Raw genomic sequence first — 23,734 nt, 5'->3', positions numbered from 1 at the left:
GCTGGGCACTGGTGGCTCCTGCCTGTCATCCTAGCTACTCAGGAAGCTGAGATCTGGAGGACTGTGGTTCAAAGCCAGCCCAGGCAGGAAAGCCTGCACTTTCCAAATAACCATCCAAAAGTCAGTCTGGAGGCATGATGCATGGCTCAAGTGGTAGAACAGCCAATCAAGCAAGCTGAGCAAGCATGAAGATTCAGAGTTCAAGCCCCAGTACTGAAAAGGAAGAAAAAAAAAGATACATTCTTCTGAAAAGTGATACTAATTCTTTACCTGTGCATTGCACTCACTTTAGAGTTATAAAACACTAACAGGTGATTAAAAATATCCCCACTCATATATAGTGACGCTCTTGGTATTCACTGTAAGGGGTGTGGTCAGGGACAGTGAGTTTCACTGATAGCACAATACACGATCAGATAACAGAGCTGGTCAGTGGCCAAGCTAGGAGTATGACAGAAGTCTTATAACCTCCAGCACAGATCCTCTTCTAGCTTCCCCCCTAGTCTATTCTCAGACTCCAGAGAGCAAATTGAATGGGCCATCAAGTCTATCCTGTGGTTAGTTTCATCATCCTGCTCATCCTTACAAGGATATTATATGGACATTTCCCCACTGGCCTGCCTTTCCCCTGTGGAAGGAAAGGAAGGACAAGACGGGACAAGGTTGGGTCTCATCAAGAACAAGAAAACTGGTAGCCGGTTCTTTGTTGGTCCTGCTTTTTGCATACTTCTTCCCTGTCATCTGGCTCTGTTATGACTCTTCAGGCACCGCATGACATTCATTTTTCTGAATGAAAATAAATGATACCACACACTAGGCGGGAGATAAAGAATAATAAACACATTTTATTTGCCACCTCTGGGGGGAAAAAAAAGGTCGTTCACTTCCCATCCATCTATCAGAAAATGGGCCTGGAACTTACAACCAGTTTTAAACACACAGACACAGACACACATACACACACACACACACACACACACACACACACACACACACACCAAGGGGCAGAAAAGATGATCAAGTGACATTAAAAATGCATGCTAGAATGACTAAGAATGGAGGCAGAACTAGTTTCTCATTTCTCCCTCCCTTCCTCCTTCAATCCCTCCTTCCCTCACTCCTCTCTCTCCTTCCTTCTCTATGTTTGTATGGCATATCCTGAGAGCTGAGTGCCAACATATTTGAAAAGATCTCCCCCTCTCAAATGTATGGAGCCATATTCCTTAAGTAACCCATCAGGGTCTTCCAGAGGATTAGGTGGGATGTTACCTCTGGGCTGAGCCTATGGCGGTGCCATATGGCCATTTTGGAGGAGATATCTAGAAGCGGGCTGAGGCCCAGGTGAAACTAGCTCACACAGACCTGAGGGAGGCTCTGATTTTGCACCCCATGGGCCTCCTTAAGTCTGCACAGATAGACATTTGTTCCTGGAGTCTCCTTAGCCCTGGAAGGATGTCAGAGAAGCGGCAAGATTGAATTATTCTGTTATGTGTTTCTCTGGACTTTCTGAAACTAACTTGATATTGTGAGCTTTATCTAGAGTCTAGGATCCAGGGTTTCAGAGAAGAGAGGAGCCAGATCAATGTATTCACGTGAGCTAATGAGATAACTCCTTACTGCTTTCTGGGTCATGTAATACTCAGCGGAGAGCCAGACTAATGGGGGCTCCACACTGTCTCCTGGCGTACCCTTTAACCAAAGCATCAACGTCTCTTCGCCTCCAGCCATGGCTTTCTTCATTCATCAGCTTCAGGCTGGCGACAGCAGGGTTTCAGCAAGGTCTTGTGGTCCTCAGAAGCTGCCTCCTTGGGGCTTGTATAACCTATCACCTCACAGCTCCTTGCAAAGTCTCCCCAGTTTACAACTTTGATTTCTGTCAACATAGAACCCCTAGAGAAGGGCGTAGGAATTTAGACAGCTGTCAGTCTTTTCTACCTAGTAAGTAGGTTCTGAGAAGATGCTGGAATGGGAGGGACAACAACAGTGCGGGAAGTTGCTGGGTGCCATGAAAACTTACACAACAGGAAAACCAAAAATCCTGGGCTCCTTTCGAGGTTTACCCTTGACTGGTGTCCCTTCAAGGAGATATTGGGGCAACAGGACTGATGGTGCCACTTTGCCTGGGATTGTGGTAGGAGTGGAGAAGGAGACATCAGAGTGTCGTCGACAAAGTGGGCATGTCTGAAGTTTCTCTTGGTGGCCAAGGCATGCCTATGGGGGGGGGCACGGATAGGTCTAGGCAGAACTGTTCTAGGGGGTGCCCTTGGCTTCTGGCCCCCATCCGGTTGCTCCCTTGCCCTAGGATGAGCTAAACCAGAACAACCTCAGGACTTCTTTCTTGGGGCTTTGAAACTACCCCCATACGTTGGCTTTGTCTGTCTGGGATGTGGTCCAGGATCTGGGGTTTCCCAGATGAGAAGGCAGGTCAGCTGCGCCTTCGGGTAGACAAAAAGGGGGGACCACAAGTCAGGTTTTGAGTTTTCGGGGCACCTGGCCATCGCTGCTCCCTTGCTGGGGCCTTCCCTCTTGGGTGCTGCCCCGAGGGTCCCCGTGGTGGGTGGCGGGGTCGGTTTCTGATGAGGAACGGTGGCAGCGATACCCGGCGTGACTTCGGAACCCCTCAGGGTCCCTGCAACTGTCCCTGCCAATAGCCCCCCCTCACCCCAGCACGTCTGCGCCCCTCTCTGCCCCTCGTCGCCACGGCCGGAGTGGCTTGGGAACAGGCCCAAGAGACTCCGGAGAGGCAGCGGGCCCACGTGCGTGTGCCGGGAAGGGAGAAGGGACGAGCGGGTGGAGATGGCAGCGCGCTCGGGCGGGGAGGCGCCCCCCACCCCCCCGGCCGGCCCCCTCTGCCGGCCGCTCTCCCCGCGTCTAGATGTCAGCCGCGAGCTCCGAGCCAGCCGGAGCGAGCCAGAGAGGGAGCGGCGGCGGCGGCGGCGGCGGCGGCGGCGCTGGGCGGCGGGGAGGGGACGCGGCGAGGAGGGAGGGAGAGAGGGAGGGAGGGAGGCAGGGCGGGCGGAGGGAGGGGAGGAGGACCCAGGGAGCGCCAGGCAGCTGGAGTTTTTGCAGCGCTTGGCCGGGCTTCAATGCACAGCAGCAGCGGCGAGCCGCGGCGGCAGCAGGCGGCCCGGCAGCTCCGGCGGCGGCGGCGGCGGCGGAGGTGGCCCCGCTCCGCGCCCCCTGCAAACTTTGCGAGCCGCCAGCCCGGGGGGCCAGGGGCGCACGGCGGAGGTCCGGCTCCGACCCCGGCCACGCTCGCAACCGCCGCAGCGCCAACCCTCTCTGCCGCCACCACCACCACCACCACCACCACCACCACCACCGTCACCATCACCAGCGCCGCCGCCGCCGCCGCCGCCGCAGCCCCGAGCCTCCCCGGGGAGCAGCCCGCGGCTCCCGCAGCCCTCCAGCCCCGGCTCCGGAGCACTGCCCCGAGAGTCCCCCGGCAGGGGCGGGGACAGCGGCGGCTGAGCCGGCCCGGGGCTCGCGGGGGGCCGTCCAGCCCGGCGCGCTGAGGCGCCGAGAGCGCACCCCGGCGGGTCCCCAGCGCACTCGCTGCGCCCGGGCAGCAGCAGCCCGACCCGGCGAGCATGGGCGGCGCGGAGTGACGCCGCCGTGCCCGCTTGGCATCAAGGACATTCGGCCCGCGGGGGTGGGGACGAGAAGGGGGGACAGCCCCGCGTCGCCACCGCAGCCCCTCCGAGCCTGCCACTGCCGCCCCGGGCTCCGGGGCTGGGAGGAGGAGCGGGGCGCTGGGAACCAGCCCCGTTTTCTGACCTTTTTGTTGGACATTACCGCCCACCTTGGACGCTACCGGGAGGAGCTGTCGAGCCCCGGCGGGGCAAAGGCTCGGGTCGGGTGCCCCTCGGTGTGGCCGTTGCCACCGGCTTCCCGGTGCCACGGTGGAGGATTTGCGTTCGGGGCTGGGGCTGGAGGAGGCAGCCACACGCGCGCACACGCACACGTTCAGAGGAGGGCGAGAGGCTCCATCTGCAGTGTCAATGCGGCGCTCCCGCTGAAGGAGGGGAACGAACGCGGCGCCTGCAGGTAAGGAGCCGCTGGCCGGCCGGGGCGCGGGGGGCCGGGCGGGCCGCGAGGGGGGAGGGGGATGGCGAAAGGGAGGGGGGGGTCGTACCTAGTCCGTTCCAGGAGTCCTCAGCTGCCCCGGAGCCAGCCCGCTGCGCGCACACACGCATGCACACGCGTGCACACACACACACACACCCCGCGCTCACGCACCTGCCCACGTCCCACCTGGACACCCGCGTGGGTACCGGCGCACGGCCGGAGCAGGGATTCCCCGGGGCTCTTTCTCCTCTCAAGCTCCAGGACTCCGACTTCGGGTAACCCTGGACTTGGAGGGTTGCAATTCGGTACCGGACTGGCTTTCCCCTTCCCTCCCAGCGAGGCTAAGGAAAAGATTTTTCAGTTTCCAGCTCCTTTCATCTCTAGCTGGCTTTTTTTTTTTTTCTTAAAAAAGGAGAAGTCATGGGAGGTCTTGGGAGACCCGCCCAGTGTAATCGCTGCTGCACCCTGGCCTGTGGACAGCCTGCGATCTTAATGGGAGACAGACAGACCGACTGGCTGACTGACCGCTATTGGGGCAGGGAGATGTTTGGAGAGCATGGTGGCCCGGAGCGCGGGGAGGAGGCCCCGGCCGGGGCTGCAGTTCCGTAGGGCGGTGCATATGGAACCGGCACTGCGTTTCCCCAGTAAGAGGCAGTACAAATGCTTTCCTGACGCGCGGCATGGCCCAGCTTCCGCGGCGGCGTACGCTGGGATTGCGAGCGCACGAAGGAGGCTTCACCTCCTGAGCTGGCGTAGGGAGGTGGCTGGGGTCCGATCCGCCTTGAAAGACAGGGTTTTATTCACATTCCCAACTGCTGCTGGGGACACCGCGGGCTGACAGGGGCTCTGTCACCTCCCTCCTTTTCCCTGGGCACGTGGGGCCCGGCTTTTCCATCTTCCCCGTGCCTCCGGCTGGCTCACACCTGTCACAAGCCTTTTGAGGTGTGTGTCGGAGAGAAAAGAACTAGAAACAGGGAATTCTAGAACTAGAGAGGTGGATTCAAAGGGACCCCAAAGCGAAGAGGACTGTCATGGCCATGCCGGCGCTGCCCACCCTACCAGGCATTCTTGGGGCTGCCATCCTCTCCCCAGAGCTCAGCTCTTCTTGCCTGCAGAATGGCTCTCTGCAAACCAATGCCCCCCACCCCCCCGGCCAAGCTACTTCTATCCCTTTTCCCCTGGCTGGAGTTTTCACAGGCTGATCATTTTCAAACTTTTCCTAGAAGAGGTAGAAGGTGATTGGGGATCTAAAGGGGGCATTTTCATAATTCGCATCTGGAGGGGGAGGCGCCTAAGAGTAACTTATTTTGAGGCTCAGTTGTCATAGGAAGAATAGGGTTGACTTTGATTTATCCATGAGGCAGGCTCCTATGTTTCTATAGCTGTCCTTTGGAGCTAGCTTTTGGGGCCACCTGGGGGAAAAAAATGTAGTAAGGCTGTACTCCCAAATAAAATCATGTGTGGAGAGTGTCTGCGAACCCACCGATGAGAGAAATGTGTCTCGCAAAGGTTTGTGCCAAGAACAAACCTTTAGCAGTAGGTGGCATTGCGGGGTGGGCACAGAATTTGGGTTGCTTTTGTGAACCCTGAAGGTGGGTACACAGCGCAAGGGGTTTTCCTGCACTCCCAGCTCTGCTATTTTCAAACTTTCCCCCCCCCCCCCCCCAGTTCCAGCAAAGATCTCTCAGACTAGGCTGGGGAGAAGAGCAAACGCCCCAGGAGGGAGATTGTATTCCTGCCGGGTGGGATGTGAGCTGCCCTTTGATTGATTGAAAAGGGTAGCTGGAAGAAAGCAAAGCTCTCACAATGGAGAGAAGCCAGGCTGGAGGGGAGATGTTTTCTTTTTAAGAATGGTGGGCATGTGCATAGACCTGGAGGATGCACCCACAGATTCTCAAAGTCGAGTCCAATGTGGCCAACAGATCCAACCATGCGTGACATTGGGGTCCAACTCTTGTCCCCTGGGCAGTGGGGAAAAACAAAAACAAAAACAAAATCTGACCCCTCTCTGGAGTATGTGGGCAGGGAGGCCCTGTGTTCACCGGGAAGAGCATACAGTTTTCAGCAGGATTAGCAAGCTCCAGCGAAAGTGGGTGTTTCCCATTTAAGCATTCCCTCACGGGAGCTGGAAGGGGCAGAGGTTTGGGTGCAGATCTTCCAGGATTGTCCCTTGTCTTCTCTGTGGCCCTCTGCTTATTTCTCTGCTTCTCCCCCCACACCCCTTTCCTTTCTTATATATTTGCAGCCTCAGGACCCATCATTGAGAATGTGAAGCTAGCAGTCATTATGCTGGTTACAAGCTGAGCATCAGGGTTTCAAAAAAAAATCCTCAGGCTTTCTGTGCTGACTGTGGGGCATAGATTTGGTTTCTAGGACGAGGCAGGCATTTATTAACATCCGTGTGAAACTGGCTGCGCATCTTTCCCCTTCCCCCCCCCCCCCCCCGGCCTGGCTTTCTAGTCTAGCCCTGTCCTCCTCTTCTGTGGCAGTCCTTCTAAGTTCTCTGCTTCTCACCGGAAGGCAGTCAGCCACATACAGTGACAAATACTTTCTGGCCACCCCTTACTGTGGCTACACTGGGCCTGGACACCTCTTCTGTGAACACTACACATGGGTCACCCACACACTGCTCCTTCCTGGATTCCCAGGAGGCTTCTTTGGGCTCCCAGGACTTCTCTTTGGATGCATTCATTTCTGGAGGAATCCAAGGCAGTTAACTTGTTTCCTTTCCTCCTCTGCTCCTCTCCTTCCCCAGCTCCAGCTCCCTGCAGTCAGGGAAATCTGCAGGGCAGAGTATGCCTACAACTTGGCCCTCTGGATCCTTTTAGTCACAAGGAAGGCTGCTGGGAATTAAATGGGGGGGTAGCTTTCTTTCTTTTAGGGTGCAGCATTTTTTAAGTGATGAGAGAGCTAAGGGGGATGGGTGAGGAATTGCTTTTAGCTCATAGTTATCACCAGGCTTTGCTGCAAAAGAAATTGCAGCCAGTCTCTCTCCTCCTAGCCAGCTGGGGGCATTTCTTAGCTACTTCTCTTTTTCCTTCTCACTAGAGAAGGCACTGAACAGGCAATGCACGTCAGAGACCTGTTGGAGTGGCTCTGTGACTGGCTATGAAGGGGTGGCAGCAATACCGGGAACATCAGGCTGGATCTTGGTTCTGATTTCCTCAATGCAACAGATGTTCTGGGCTCTTTCCTCCTTCATTGGTGTCCCATGCTATTCCAGGAGTAACGGGGGAGGGGGGGTGCTTACTGAACAGGATTCATTTCCCTCCTTTTTTCAATGTCTCCTTCCTCCTCCCTCTCCGCCCACCCCAGTTTGCTCATCTACCTCATGGTTTTGTGCACACATCCTCTGGCCCATTCGTCCTCAAATCTGGGGCACTCCAAGAAATCAATAGAACATGAATTTAATGACAGCCAGGTGATTAAATGTTATTTATATTTAAGAGCGGCATTAAAAAAAAAGATGTGGCACTAATAAATCAAAGGTCTGTTTGGGAGACACACATGATTAGGGTAATTGCCCTGTGGGCTTCACTGAGCAATGCTTGGTTCACAGGAAGCAATGTTTGGTCTGCCCTGAAGCAGACACTGTCTCTTTAAACGCCACAGTCCCCGCTGCTCCCTCCCCTAACGCTCACACTCCCCTCTCCCAGTCCTGACTCACTCTCTAGTTTCCCCGTCCTGCTTCAGCATTCTAGTTATGACAGGAAGGTGGAGCCAGTGGGGAACTAAAGGTGTGTGTGTGGGGAGGGGGGGGAGGTGGAGAACTGGCTGCTGAGGGGTAAGAGGCGGATCACAGGCGGGGTCCTCATTCCAGACCTGAGGCTGAGGCAGCTTCTCTGCTTGGTAGGATGCAGCTTGGAAGAAAAGCTTTGCATCCAGGATCCTTGTCCTTAGGATTACATAGCCTCACCAAGCCCAGGACAAAGGCTCTGTGGACATGGAAATTGTCTTTAATCCTTATGAAAATGATGGGAACAGACAATAGTGCTAATTAATGATGGTGATGGTATTGTTGTTGTTGTTGGTGGTGGTGGTGATGATGGTGGTGGTGGTGATGTGGTAGTGGTGGTAGCCGTGTTATGGAACACCTCCTTGCATTAGGCTGTATTTTAGACCCTTGTAGGGGTTGACTCTCAAGCGTTCATCTTTAGCACCCAGAGGAATAGTGGCTGCTACTATGGCTGTCTTCACTGACTGAGAAGAGGAAGTTTAGGGACTTTGTCCAAGGTCACACAGCCCAAGAGTCCAGAGATAGAGCCAAGCGTCAATGTCAATCTTAAACCATCTGACTCACCTTCCTCTTACTTAGCAGCTTGTCCTCTATGGGCCCAGCATGTTGCCCCTCTCTTGGGGGGGGGCAAGCAAGGTGGGGGTTGCGGGGGTAGGGGGAGAGAGTTACCCTGGGGGCAAAAAGTTTAGAATGACTCTTTTCCTCCCTTGGATTACCTCTGACCCCAAGCCAATGTACCTTTTCTTGGTACTTCAGTTAACCCATTCATCAAGAGGGGTGAGTTTAATCCTTAGCTGTTGGTAGATTGCAAAGATGCTTGGGTCTTTCTAGCAGAGTGCTCAGTTAGTTACTGAGTACTGGCAATTCCCATGTCCCCTGCCCTCCCTGCCCCCCCCTCAGGAAAAACTGAAAAAAAAATGAATTTAGTTCCCATCTCTACTTTTGTTTGTGGGAGGGTTTCAATTATGGCGGGAGTCTGGCTTCTCCAGTGGCTGTTGTGCATGACATAAATAACACAGTCACACTGAATCCTGACCTTAGCCCTTCAGATGGGTGTCATGGATTCCCATTTTGATGGCCTGGGGAATTTAGGATGAAAAGAGAGTTTACGTGAGATGCCCCAGGCCCCTGGTTGCTAAGCAACAGATGGCAGGTTCATTCTCTGGCAAGAATTTTTCCCATTACAGTGCTCAAAGGCAGTGCTCCATACTTGGTCTTTCATTCATTCACTGACTGTAGGGTTCAAGGTTTGGGGACCCAGATGCAAGGCAATGTCATGCCAAGCTATGTGCCTACTTGGTAGTTGGGACAGAGGTTTGTTGGAAGTTGATGCCAATGACCCGTGGAGGGAGAGAGAGAACAGACCCTGAGCACCTGGTTGGTTTGGGCGGGTTCCCTTGTGGATAGAGAACGGAAGCTAGGGGATGGCATAGGCTGAGGCCATTAACACAAGGAATGACACAATGCTGAGAGGTATGTAGAGCAGAGGTAATGAGGAATCATAGACTACCTTAGGTACTGTCCTACCCGAAAGCCAGTGCTAAGCTGGCAGATACAGGCTCTCTGCTCTTCACATTTTACAGAATAACCACAAGCTCTGGTGTGTGTGTGTGTGTGTGTGTGTGTGTGTGTGTGTGTGTGTGTGTGTGTGTGTGTGTGTGTGTTTGTGTGTGTGTTCAAAAGATACACTTTTTCCTTTGTGCATTATTTATTTGGCTTTCCCCTACACTGTGACCTAAAGGAAAGTTCTGGAAAACTTGGAGTGGCTCAAAGGGAATGCACTGGGAGTTTTTAATCACTTTCCACCTAGGGCAATAGTAGAATCCAGAAAAGATGCAGAATTAAACCAACAGGTGCCTGTGACATCTCAGGCATCCTCCCTGGGCCTGCTTGGATATCTCCTCCCCTCCTCCGTGTTGTCGCCATGAACCAGGATTCGCAACAGCAAATTGGATTTTAGGATGTTTTGTCACTCTAACACAAAACAGATCACTAGCTAAGAGGATCTCGTCTCCGCAGTCAATGTGCTCAACCTAGCCCAGTGCAATCAATTCCCAAGGTCTTACACGGAAGAGTCTTTTCATTAAGAAGTGTGAGGAGAGAAGCAATTGAGAGCAAAGGGTCACAGGAAATTTAGGAGGGAAAACGACAGAAGTTCAAAGACTTCCCTGGACTTCGGTGTGCTGTTTCCTGTCTGATATCCTTATGGAACTCTTGTCCTGTGAGCTCAGCTCATTTCCCTACAACTAGAAAGTGAACTAATCAGCCATGGATTTGGCCCAGAAGTCAAGAGGATAGACATTAAGCAAGGCAGAACTGGTCTACTGGTTCTTTTTATGCAGAAGGAGCAGAGAGACAGAGAAAGGAGGGCACGTTGGGGCAGCAGATATCAAGGTATACGTTTGAACTATGTGGAATGTCAACCCTTCAAGTAATATTTAAAAAGAGAGCAGAATTTCCTAAAGTTTATTCCATGGAAATGTGAATACACGTTATGCACAAAGATTACCATGTTGAATTGATCCTGGTGCGAAAGGACTGAAGGAGTTTCCAACGGCAGGATGGATTGGGAGGATCACACAAATAGATGCAAGATGAAGAGGACCTGAAATCCAGCTAGCACCAGAACTTTCATACGTGTACACATGAACGCTCCCTATGGCTTCATCTTCCTTCTTGACTGTGAATGATTTTGTCTGAATGCCTTCATTAGTCTGCATCTAAGTCCTGGTGATTGTGTGTGCCTTCAGTTCTCAGGCAGAATCATGCCTAGCCACTGTCAGGCTGTGTATTTGTTCATCTATCTCCACACCCTATCCCACCCCTTGTCCTTCCAAGACTCACATATGCACCTCAGGCATGTGTACCTTTCCTTAGGTTCATGAATAATTCTTGTATGTTCTTTTGCTTAAAAAGAAAACCCACTAGTGGGATAGGGAAGGCTCTGGATACGTATGAATATGAATAATCCCAGCTCTGTCAAAGTATTACCAGTTGGTCTAGAGCAGTGATTTCTCAATGTTTTAATATGTGTGTAGCGGGAGCATATATGTAAGTAAAATTTTCTGTAAAGTTCTAATACACACGTTAGATGCAAACGAGACCATTCTGGTCAAAGGCAAGGATGCCTGGGCATGTGCCCTGGCTCGTTGGCCTGTATCTCCATGTTGGCCTGACTTGCCTGGAGGCTGGTGTGATAGCGCCTTATGGAGGGATGGCTCTCCAGGAAGCATGAAAGGAAAGGGGAAGAGAGTTGAGGAAGGACAGGAAGCAAATACTGTATGGGCCAGAGCTCCCAGCGGAACTCTACTGCTACTCAGCCACTCAGAATGCACCTGGGCAACCCAAGGGGAATGTGGCTGTTCAGAACAGCTTGGCAGATAGGTACAGCCAGCAGTCCCCTTCCTGGTTTTTCTTTTCTGCTATGGCTAACTCACCACAGGCCACTCCATTAGGTGTCAATTCCCTCCCCTGTCAGTTGTCAAGATTGGTGTCTGGGGTCAAGTCCAGGGGCTGGATTTTCATGTGCCTGGGTACCTGAGAGTGGGAGCTTCTGACTGTTCTCCCTGAGGGAGGAAAGGCAATCAGAGCTTTAGGAAGGGGGGAAGTGTCATGGAGCCACTCTAATGGGAAGCAGAAAGAATGCTTGAAGCTTGGAATTGAGTGGGTGGTGGAAATATAAGTGGAATCATGCCAGTCTGCAAAGTTACACTTTGGGAGATCAAGGTCAAAGGTTCTGTGTTAAGGAACACATGATTCCTCAGGACTGAGTCTAGGCAATGAGATAAGACAAGGAAGGATGTACCAATAAAGAACACCTTAGTCTCATGGAGCTGTGGTAGCACTGGCCAAATGCATTGTGGGTTGGAGGGGGGGTAGTCACCCAACTTAGATTCCAACAGAAACAATGTGAAGCACAAATGTGGACCCTTCTTGAGGTTATTACTCATTGCATTACATTATTTCTGGTGACTTTTTTATTTCTTACAGTTGGCTAACACTTGATAGAAGTTATTAAATTTAATGTATTAAAAAGAGAATGGTTGTCGGTCAGATTTCAGGAGCCTTGCTTACCTTTGAGACACAGTTGTTCCCCCGGGTGTCTTCTATGGAGTAGTGTGGTGACATCCCTGGCACATCAGCTATACAAGCTGAGTGGCATGGCTACAGGGAAGCCGAAGCCTGGGAGAAAATGACCTTCTCTGCTATGCTGTAGTTTTGTTTGGTTGAGGCCTTGCACACTTGTGAGGCAAGCACTTGTGACCACTTGAACCACCCTTCTAACCTCCTTTTTGTGTTATTTAAAAATAATGTTTTGTTTTGTGCCAGTCCTGAGGCTTGAACTCAGGACCTGGGTGTTGTCCCTGAGCTTTTGATTGCTCAAGGCTAGCACTCTACCACTTGAGCCACAGCTTCACTTCTTGGCTTTGTGTGTGTGTGTGTGTGGCTAATTGGAGGTAAGAGTCTCACAGACTTTCCTGCTCAGGCTGGCTTCAAACCACAGTTCTCAGATCTCACCTCCCTCAGTAGGATCACAGGCCCGAGCCCCTGGTGTCCGGCTGTGTTGGTTATTTCTGAGGAAGGGGTCTCACTTTATGCCCGGGTTGGCCAGGGTGGCAATCCTTCTACGTGTGCCTCCCCATGTCACGTGGGATGTGTATCCCGTCATTGTGCTGCTCCTCTTGTTGGACCAATGCACACCACACACACAGCCCCCGATTATAGTGGTTGGGTAGGTGGTTCTCACAAGCATTTATGCCTGTTTATCCTTGAACTGTGATCCCCTGATTTCTGCTTCTCACATGGCACATTTGAGCCACCATACCCAGCTTGCTCTCCAAGTTTTAAGAACTGTTGCACTGAAATATACCTCCACAGAGGACATCTCTGAATAAAATACTTTCCGTAAGTCATTGCCTCTAGCTGGCTCTGCTGCCCCTTACATTAAAAAAAATTTTTTTTAAATAACTCTTGTGATTGGAAACCCTTCTCAGGTCAGGCTGGTCAAAGGACTGATGGTTGTACTCTTCTGGAGTCAGTGATTCGTGCTCTCCTCTGCAGTGGATGCCGGCTCCGTCTTCCTCCTCTAACTTGTCCTTAACCACTGACTGATGTGAGCATCTCACTGCCAGGGACTTGGGTCCGCCTGAGAGTTCTGTTCTCCTTATTCCTGCTCAGGGGTTGCCTCTACTTGGAGCAGTCTCTTGTGCAATCAGGACTCAAGTTATCCTTTCTCATGATGACAAAGAAGCTGCTGCTGGTAGCAGCAGAGATGATTATTGAGATTATATTTACAGCTGGCTCGCTCTACCCAAGGGTTCTGTATCTGTAGATTCCACGAATGCAGGTTGAAAATATAAAAAGAAAACAGTGTGTATATATTAAGTATGCATGGTTTTTTTGTGTCATTACTCACTAAACACTATAGTATAATCACCGTTTACGTGACATTTCTGGTATATTAGTTATTATAAGTAATTGAAAGATGATTTCAAATGTATTTACTATACCTTTATATGTAAGCATTTTGATTATCTTCAGATTTTGGTATCCATTGTGGTTCCTGGAACCCATCCCCTGCCAAGCCAAGGGGTGACTCTATTTCCTTTTGTGTTTAGATTGAGAGGGGACAGTTCTTAGATTTCCTTGTATACCCACCCAGTGCCCAATCCCAAGCTTTGTTCTCTAGGAAGAGATTGATAAATATTTCCTGAGCCTGTAGAAGGGGGACAGGCAGGGTACAGTGGTCTTTTCATATTAATGAACATAGAATTGAAGTTTCATTTTCTGTGTGACACCTGAGGTTGGGTTAGGTGCTGACTGTTTGGGAAAGATGGCTAAGCTGCATTCCTCAGGGGCACAAGGGCTCTCAGGGCCATAGACCCCTGTAACACCACCAAGAAAAGATTTCACTGCCAAGTAAGTTCTGCCAATACCTTGTCTTGTGAATTCTTCCTAGATGTTCCAGGTGCCTTAGAAAGCTGAGGCAGACTTGCTATTCAGAAACCTGTTTATTGTTAGCCAACTGTTCTTCAATATGTTTGGTAAGATTAGGGATTCACTTTGGGTATGTGTGTGCATGTGCGTGTGCATGTGTCTGTGTGTGTGTGTGTGCATATATGTGTGCACACACTTAAGACCTGCTGATATTTTCTGGACTATTGTTTGGCAGAAAGCATTTTGAGGCTGGATTTGAAGCTTAATGGTTGAGCTCTTTCCCAGCACGGGCAAAGCCCTGGGTTTGGTCCTTAGCACTGATAAAAAACCAAAAATAGCAAAGAAGGAAGGGAGGGAGGGCAGGAAAGTAGGGAGAGAGGGAGGAAGAGAAGGAAGGGAGGATTGATTTGATGCTGGCTTCCAATCAGAAACTTTTATGTTCAAGTTTTGTTTCAGAGAAGAAAAAGAAGATCAGGAAAATGAATTTTCTGTATTGGTTCAAGGGTAACTTGTAAGGACCAACGTTCAGAGGCCCTGTGCCCTTGTCATTTGTTTCTGAGCATCTCAGAAATGATTGTGAATTGTCCCAGAACATCAGCACTAGTGGCCACACAGCCAGCCTCCGGGTGTACATTTTCTAAAGGGACTGCCTTGAGAAGTGTGAAGGCAGATTTTGGCCTTGTTTCCAACAAGTAGTACTTTTTCCACTTGCACATTATAGATCAAGATGGGTGTTTGCAAATGATGTGAGTAATGATGTTCACCCTCTCTATTTTCCCCCCAGCCATACTTATTGAATATGAGGCTTCAATATAACTGACAAAGATAAATGTGTGCATTAAAAAAAATCAAATTAACAAAGGAGGATTGAGTTGTGAAGACACAGCTGCCTGAATTTTTGGATGTTTGAAGCAATTTTCTCCAGAGCGGGAAACTTTGCCACCTGATAGAGGACAGGGAGAAAGTTTCTTGTTTCTGCTCTGACTGTAAATACGTGTGACCCCAAACACAAAGATAGGTATTCCCCTAGGAAGCATCAAAACCTGGTATTTATTTTATAGAGGCAGTGTGTGTGTGTGTGTGTGTGTGTGTGTGTGTGTGTGTGTGTTCATGAGAAAAGGGGTAAAAGAAGGTATCCCTCTGGTGGTATTTGGGGTTGTCACCTGGGGACACCGAGTAATAATTGGTGACCATTTGCCCAGTGATCGGGCCTCTTCTTCTGCTCTAGCTGAGCACCACACTCCATTCTAAAGCAAGTAACAGTTGCTAACTCACACACACTGACTAACAAAATTCCCCCGACGCCCATTCATAAAGCCTTGCACTGGTGATTCTATCAGCATTAAACTGTTTGGTGACTGAGTTCAGAATTATAGGAATCGGAGAAATGAATTAGCCATAAATCAAGTCCCAGCAGAGTTCGAACCCAACTGCAGTGAGTTTTAAATTAAAAATATCTTGCTATGATGAAGCAGTTGTAAGTCAAGCGCTGGAGCTCTGTCACTCGTGACTTTGGAGAAGTGTGGCAGCCATCCTTTGAAAGGAAAACCCTGACAACAGCTTGTATTGATTCCCAGCCATGCTGGGAAATTGCCACTTCATTTCTTCTTCATAAACGGTTGGCTTTCTTTCTTTCTTTTTTTAAAGAAGGAATCCTATTTGTACAGACCCAAGCAGGGCTTTGGGGAGAGGGCAGGTGGGAGAGGGCTCGGACCCACAGGGGACTATTCATTGCATTCTCTTTGGTCCTGCTCAGGCAGAGTCCCACAGAAGGGGAATCTGGGCCTGCTGGTGTCATGTGGTTTGTTTTCTTGCTCGGACCATATTTGATTCTGCTTTATGGGGGATCTGCACAGAAAAACAACAAAGAGAACACTTCAAGGAAATGGCAAAGACTGTCTTGTTTCAGTGACAATTGTGGTGTAATAGGAAATCATTTATGTAAGTTATGGTGTCCTCTGAAAGGAGCTTGTGGGAAATGTGGCCGCAGCTTTTTCCAGGCCTTTCCCCTCCCCTCTTGCAAAATAATCCTGAGGTTTTCATTTCTCAGAGCAATTGAAGAAGTATTATGTACTGACCAGGGAATAGGGAGACCTAGCTTCTAATCCTAGATTTGCTGAATAGCTTCCAGTGAGTTCTCTCTGGGCGAGTCCTCAATTTCTCTTTCTTTAAAGCTAGGAATAAGCCCTTGCTGTCCCCCACCTAGAGCGGGGAGGGCGAAGATGAATGTGGTCATACATATTAAAGGCCTGGAGAGCTTCAGAAGGCAGATTCTATTTACACACAAGGTCACAGGGAATCAAGAAAGAGACTGAAGAAGGAGCTAAGCCTCTCACTACAACACCTTTAGCACCTTCTGTGTTTGCTGATGAAGATCTATAAGAGATAAATGCCTCTTGCGGAGGGCCAGAAGAGACAATGAAATCAGGATACCTGGAGATGGTGGCTGGGGGTGGGGGGGTGGGGGCTGGGTGTTAGCTCAGGCCTGCATAAGGCAGAAAGCCTGGTAATACAGCAGTTTAAGCTGAGGACTTTGAAAACAGAAAAAGAGACTGAGATATTCCTCAGTGTTCACCTTCCACTGCACGCCATCCACAGATTTACATGTTTTATTTAGAGAGGTTAGATGTGAGACAATGGACTATTTACCAATGTGTGGATCATCAGGCAATTCAGTCAGTATCTGTTGATCACTGACTATGGGCTACGCACTGTGAAGAAGCAGGTTACACAGAGCTGAAAGGCCTACTTCCTGATGTTAAGGAATGCAGATTACGAGAAGCAGGGCATGGAGAAGGCCTCTTGTAGGAGCGGGGGATCAAAGCAAGTCGGTTTTGTGAACACGTGAGGAAAGGTTCCTGGTAGAAGACGTACCATGGGCAGGCATGGAGAGGTTTGAGAACAGAGCCCTGCCGAAGCTCAAGGCTGAATAGGGAGTGAGGTGAAGGGAGGCTGGGCCGGGACTAGGACATGTGTCTGGCTAAGTGTGGTCAGTGATCAGGCTAGAGGATTCCTATGGAAAAGAACCAACACAGCCAGATTCTTGTGTAGAAATGGCTAGATGTAAGCCCATGGACAACAGGTGGAAGTCAGTCATTCTAGTAGCCAGGGAGACCTTAGAGGCGATCTAACCAAAAGAAATGGCAGCTGGTACCAGGACTTGAAGTCAGGACCTTGAGCTCTGGCTCAGCTTTTTTTTTTCCCTCTCTTATGATTAGTACTCTACCTTTTGATCTATGCCTCTACTTCTGGCTTCCTTGATTTCCTTTTCTTCTTCTTTTCTGGAAGTTAACTGGAGATAATAGTCTCAAGGATTTGGCTGTCTAGGTTGACTCTGAACCATGATCCTCAGGTTTCAGTCTCCTGAGAAGCTAGGATTACGGTGTGAGCCACTGGCTTCCGTTGAATGGGATGGATAGTTTTGAGAGGGATGTAGGAGGGAAGCTGGTGCTGATGGCTATGGCAGTGAAGGTAGTTGGAGCAAGGGAGGGGGAATTGGGGGACATTTTTCAGCTGTCTGGAATAAGCAGCTTGGTGGAAGGTGGAGCTAGAGGTTTCTTGATGGAAACGAGGTTGGGGGTGAATATTGGAGTTGTAGTGATGCTTTCTTCTCCAGATGTGGTAAAGGGAGGTGCATGTAGGCATTGCCACTGGAGGTGACCAGAGGCCAGCAACTATGAGAGACTTGTGTTCAGTGCAGCTTCAACTCGTGTTTACCTATGCTGTTTACTTCTGGCCCCAGCTGTGTACTTTAGGAGTTCACTTAGGGATCTGGCTGCAGCAAGAAGACCATCTATGGAATTTTACACTTGCAAGTGTTTATGTTTTGAATTAAACTACTATCCTGAACCATTTACTTGAGATTTGTCTTAACAGCACCCAATCTGCCTTGCCTTAAGAAGGTCCCACTTACATTTTCTAATGGAAAAGGGATGATTCTAGGAGACTGAGTAGTATTCAGACTGTTACAAAGTGAGCTTGGAATAAAGGCAGCAATGATCCTTGTTCTGTATATTAGGCTCTTCCCTTTCTTGGCCCATGCTCTCCATTTTCAGTGAATACAACACTCAGTCACCAGACAAGGTGACTAAAATTTTAATTCTTCCCTTTAGAAATCGTGAGTATGTGTGTGTGCGTGTGCGCGCACGCATGCTAGGACTGAGGCTTGAACTCAGGGCCTTGTATTCTTGCTTGCCTTTTATTGACTCAGGGCTGATACTCTACAACTTGAGCCATACCTTCATGTCACTTTTTTGCTGGTTAATTGTAAACAATAGTCTTATAGACTAACTTCAAATCATGATCTTTAGATCTCAGCCTCCTGGGTAGTTAGGAATAAGGGTTTTACTCCCAAGTAGGAGTAATGTCTTACTTCTCTAGTCCCACATCCTAAGTAGCAGGAGTTAGTGTGCAGAGTCAAGGCCTGCAGGTAAGATCTGGCTACTAGACAGGCTTAACTTGAAGTGTTAAATTAAGGCTTTACTATTTGAATGCCTTTTAGTGAGAGTACTTCTGCAGGGAGGCCCAGACTCTACTCCCTGTGGCCTTGCATCTTTGCTTGACACATCTATGGTGAGCATCTTTGAACTAAAGTGCCAAATACAGCCTTACACCAACCAGTGTCTGCTCACTTTTTTTCCCCCAGTGGGAAAACAAGGAAATAGATTAATACAGTGCTGAGTGCTTAGCATTCTGAAGGGTAGCTTTGCAATCCAGTGGTCCCATCTGGTAGAGGTATGAAGGGGCCAGGTGATGAACCTTTCAGACTCTCTGAGCCCAAAGTGCACATATGGCAGGGACTACAGGAAGTAGGATATTGGCTTTGAGCAGAGTTGGGACATCCAGCTGGCCCAACTCCATGTAGATCCTTTGCCCCTGCTATCAGCCTCTTATGGGGAGCGTGGCCCTGACTGCAGAATTTCTGACTAGCCCGGGTTCTGTGTACATCAATTCTTCAGAACCAGGAGCTCTGAAAGTTCAGCCCCTTACTGTCTTTAGCTTCAAGATCTCAGTGCAATCATGAATGCGTTGGTGGATCTGCTCTTGACTCTGGACTATCTCAGAGCTGTCAATAAACACAGCTGTCCTGTGGGGGTGCATCATGAAGAAGAGCAGGGGCAGAGGTGGGGTATTTTTTGGGGGGGTGGTGGTGCTAACTTTCTAAGAGCCCCACAGTACGCCTCTGTATACAACCTTGTACATTTTCAACTGCCCTCAGCATATACTGTGTTGTAGCTGCATCTCTACTTTCAGAGAACACAGAGGCATCCCTAGTTTATCTGGTGACCATTATTTCCTTACTTAAGGAGAAGAGGGCAGGGTATGGTACCCGGAGAAGTGAAGTAATCTAACCATCGTGCTCTGTGGTCAGGACTGAAGGAGAGAGCAGTGGGCGTTTGCCCAGGTGCTCAGGTTATAGCCTTACACATATCTCTCTACTGTGGCAGAGCCTCCAGGACTGGGATGCCCAGTTTCCTCCAAGGTTGTCTCCAAGCCTGAGACAGAGCTAGGGCATCTCCTTTCCTTGCTTTACCATCTTAGGCTTCCTTTTGGAGATTTAATGTTGCCAGTGGGTTATCAGAAGGGTCACTGGTCCTATGGTCAGATGAAAAGACCCAAGAAAGGAGATGAATGCTCAAAATACAAAATTCCAACCATGTACATTGCTTAATGGTGAACTCCAGGCTGGGGCACTGAGGCTGTAGAGGAGAGTGAGCCTTGCTAACCCAGGTCTGACTACATGGTATACTCCTGTAGTCCCTTCCACCCTCCTTCATTCCTCCTCCCAGGACTTAAGTCTAGCAAGACCAACCCTTCTTGGCAAATATTTTTAAATAGACTCATTAAATAATTTGTACAAACTGTATTTATATTACTGGCTGTCATTATGGAGCGAAATGCTATTTTGTTTGCATCTAGGATTTGCAGCGAGGTAAGAGTTCTTCTGTTTTAATTTCATGAGGTCTGTTTTTAGAATGTTCAAGAGAGCTAGAGTAAAATGCCGAAGGCATATCGCAAGGCCAAATATGGAAAACAAACTCTAGAAATGTCAAATAACATTTCCTTAGCACGTATTGTTTTGAAAGAATGGCATTTTCACCTCAAACTTAGATTTGCCAACTTTAAAATATTACTGGGCATGGGGGAGTTCTTAACGAATGAATCAACTTTGCAAATAACTTTACATATATTCTAGGTGTTAGCTGGGTCCAGGCATTTTTTTTTCTGTGAAAATAGTAGTTTTCTTAGAGACTGTCCCAAAAGTCATGCTGCCAGGAATTTCTTGGTACTTTGCAATTTACCATCTTGGTGTTTTTTTTTTTTTCTTTCTATTTCCCTTTAGTTAATTGCAGACTTGAAAACAAGCATTGTCTCACACACATTAGGAATTCGCTTTGGACCCAACATAAGATTGTTTGATTTTCTCTCCCCTTCCCATATGAAACTGAGCTTTCTGAGCTCAGTAAAGAGTAAAGAGTATTAGGAAGATGGGTTAGGAGAAGACACAATACATTCTGAAACAGCTTGTCCAGGAAGCGGAAGTAGTTTCATGAGGACGTCTGTGAGCAGTAGTGACTCTGCTTAGGTGTTTATTCTTTCATTTTATCATTCTCATTTCTGTGGGATGATGACAGAGCATCCAGTGAGTTAGGATCAAAGAACCATATTGGCTCATAGGGATAGAGGAGCTGCTGTTACTTTTCTGCTAACATGAAAACTTCACTATCTTTGACTCATCTTCTGTCTTTTTGAGCCTGAACGTTCTGAAGTTTCATGAAGGTAAACACATAAACAATGATAACACTAAAGTAAAAATTCATGAAAACACTATTTTTTTCTTTAATGGCATGCATAGTTAATGGTCTGTTTTCTTTTGGGGCATAGCGGATTGAACCCGGAGCCTGGGGTATACTAAAGGAGCATTCTACCATATGAGCCCCATCTTTAGTCCATTTGTTTTTGAGACAAAATCACTTCAACTTGGGCCCATCTGACCTCAAACTTCAGGTAATCCTGCCTCTCTTTCCTGAGTAACTAGAATTATAAGCAAATTGTCTATTTTCATGTTCATTCCCTCACTCCTTCTACCTTATGTGAAATATAATTTTCAGAGTTTTACCAACCCTTTCCCTTCCTCTTTTCTCTGAGCTAGACATCCTGGCTTAATGGGCATGTTGGGAGCATTTGCAGGGAAGGAGCAAAACCCATACTCAGTAGCACATCATTGAGCTCTTTGTCTAGTATGGCCTTTCCACATGCATTGAGAGTGAATTGCTGTTTGTGGTACAGCAAAGACAAACTGGTTACAGCTTGCAGGAGGCAGGGATAGAAAAATCCACAAGTCAAATATATCTATATGTATGGGTTGTTGGTTATAAGCTCCCTTATAAACTAGGGGCAGAATCATCCCACCCTCATTTTCTTCTTTGGTATGTTTTACATACTTTTCTGACATCTGGTAGTTTTATGCACTCATTTAAATTTTGAATGTGTCTATTACACGAACTTGGGGCTCAATTTGGCCCTGTTCTAGGCTGAAAGGATAACTTTAAACATTGTGTTATCTCCATCGGTGGGTTGAATCTTCTTATAATACCTAATGAATGCTCTCTTATTTATCCCCTGTGACCTTCACAAGTCCTAAACTTTGTCATCTGCAAGTTTGATAAACGTGACTCTCAGTCTTCATTCACATTACTGATTAAATTTAGGAACAGCATAGTACCAAGAAAAGAATCTTGTGACATGGCATTTCCTGGGCACTGTCTCTCGTGGGTTTGACATGTAAACATTGACACATAAACATCTGTGGGCCCAAGAAGTAGTAAAATGCCAAGGCCCATTTAAACTTTGGGGGCCGGCAGAACTGGCAGTGCCTCCCAACCTGTGCCAACTCTGGCATAGGATCGAGTTATTTGTAGGCTCAGTTGATGTGATTCCTGGTAGGTGAGAGCTGGAGGCCTCTTCCTGGGCCACCTTCTACTGAAAGCAGTGGGAATTCTCCAAGTCCTGCCAATCTTTGCTACTCAGCAGGCACAGCCGATTCCGGAAGACCTCCCTCTCTGCCTCAGCTCATCTGTCAGGTAGGGTGAGAAGTTTTGCTAAGGTGGTGAATCACCTTGACTCTCCCCCCTCTGGGAGCATGTGGCTTCCTCTCTTGGCTCTAAGATATTGCGAAATTTTGGTATCATTTCCTTATGTGCCAGGAAGTGAGAAAGTTTATGAAGATCGGCTTAGCAATTTGATGAGTTCATTTGAAGGAAGCTTTTTTTTTTTTTTTTTTTTAAACAGGGGGCTGGGAATATGGCCTAGTGGCAAGAGAGCTTGCCTCGTATACATGAGGCCCTGGGTTCAATTCCCCAGTACCACATATACAGAAAACGGCCAGAAGTGGCACTGTGGCTCAAGTGGCAGAGTGCTAGCCTTGAGCAAAAAGAAGCCAGGAACAGTGCTCAGGCCCTGAGTCCAAGCCCCAGGACTGGCAAAAAAAAAACAAAACAACGGGGCTGGGGATATAGCCTAGTGGCAAGAGTGCCTGCCTCGGATACATGAGGCCCTAGGTTCGGTTCCCCAGCACCACATATACAGAAAATGGCCAGAAGCGGCCCTGTGGCTCAAGTGGTGGAGTGCTAGCCTTGAGCAAAAAAGGAAGCCAGGGACAGTGCTCAGGCCCTGAGTCCAAGGCCCAGGACTGGCCAAAAAAAAAAAAAAAAAACAAAAAAAACCAAAACAACAAAACAAAAAACAAAACAAAAAAAAAACAGGTACAGAAATACCTTGGTTATAGTTTTCAGCTTTGTCTTCGATTGGGACCTGAGGATAGCAGCCTTTGAGTGTAGAAACACAGACCTAGTGGGAGCCCTAAAAACAGATCATGAGGGATCAATGCTTGCCAAATTCTTGAGCTCACAAGCCGCAGATTCCTGGGATACTATTCATAATCAATCATCTAACTTTGATGCCATTTAATTTTCCCCTGAAAAATTATTCCTGTAACAAATGCAGTAGTGTCTGTTGGGGTCATGTGGTTGACATTCTCGGTGTAGACTCTGAAGAAGACTTTTAGAGTCACCAAACCTGGGTATGCATTTCTGATCGAGTAATTGAGATGTTAATTGAACTTCCCCAGGTGCGCATTAAAAGTAACACACATCTTATTATCTCACACTGTTAACTGAAACATCTTGAAGTACTAGTCCTCCCCTATTCCGGGGTTCACTTTCCACGTTTCTTACTATGAAGTTGAAGACTTCCTAACCAGGAAGCCAGAGGCTGGGCTGAAGATAGCTGTGACAGGCTGTTTTCGTACATACTATCCATTGGATGCAGGTCAGTGTATCCTTATATTAGCAGATACCCCATCCCATAATCCTCAGGTCCCAAAATACTAAATGGAAAAGTTCCCATAGTTTGTAAATTTAACCTTGTGTGCCCTTTCTGAGTTGTAGGATTAAATCTCATGCCTTCTCAGTCTTTTTCACCCAGGGCATCAATCATCTTTGTTCACCATATTCACACTATGTGTGCTACGTCTGCTTCTCAATAGTGATCTCACTTTGTCAGATCAACTTTCATAGCCCTGTAGTGCTTGTGTTCAAGGAATTCTTATGTGGTATAGTAGCCACATGCTATATATAATGCTTATGTGATTTCTCTCACTTCATCTTATCAGAGAGATGACAGAGAGAGACTGTGTGTGTTTGTGTATAGCTACTTCTGCATTTGCATTATTTTGTTGTAAGATATGGTTATATTTGCTTTACTTTTTACCATTGATTATTGTTGCTAATCTCTTGCTGTGCCTTATTTTTTTAGCAATAAACTTCATAGTAGGTATTTACATATAGGAGTAAGTATAATTAGTATTCAACATTGTCTGTGATTTCAGGTGCCCAGTGGGGTCTTCAAAGGTATTCTTTGTGGCTAAGGAGTTACTACTGTAATTTACAGATACCATCAAGTAGTAGTTTCTATGAGGGAGTGCTGTATACC

At 48.3% G+C, this 23,734-nt stretch overlaps 1 protein-coding gene across 1 annotated transcript in view; it reads left to right on the top strand.

The window, feature by feature from the left end:
- Nucleotides 1-3,617: 3,617 nt before the first annotated feature.
- Nucleotides 3,618-23,734, top strand: part of Plxna4 (plexin A4) — a 416,125-nt gene continuing 396,008 nt past the window's right edge. Inside the window, exon 1 of the mRNA XM_048340243.1 lies at nucleotides 3,618-4,047. The gene's annotated coding sequence lies outside the window, so the exon portion shown is untranslated. The remainder of the gene's footprint in view (nucleotides 4,048-23,734) is intronic.

The sequence above is a fragment of the Perognathus longimembris genome, chromosome 2, assembly GCF_023159225.1.
Source record: "Perognathus longimembris pacificus isolate PPM17 chromosome 2, ASM2315922v1, whole genome shotgun sequence".
NCBI classification, from domain to species: Eukaryota; Metazoa; Chordata; class Mammalia; order Rodentia; family Heteromyidae; genus Perognathus; species Perognathus longimembris.
This window is presented reverse-complemented; position numbering and strand designations above follow the sequence as displayed.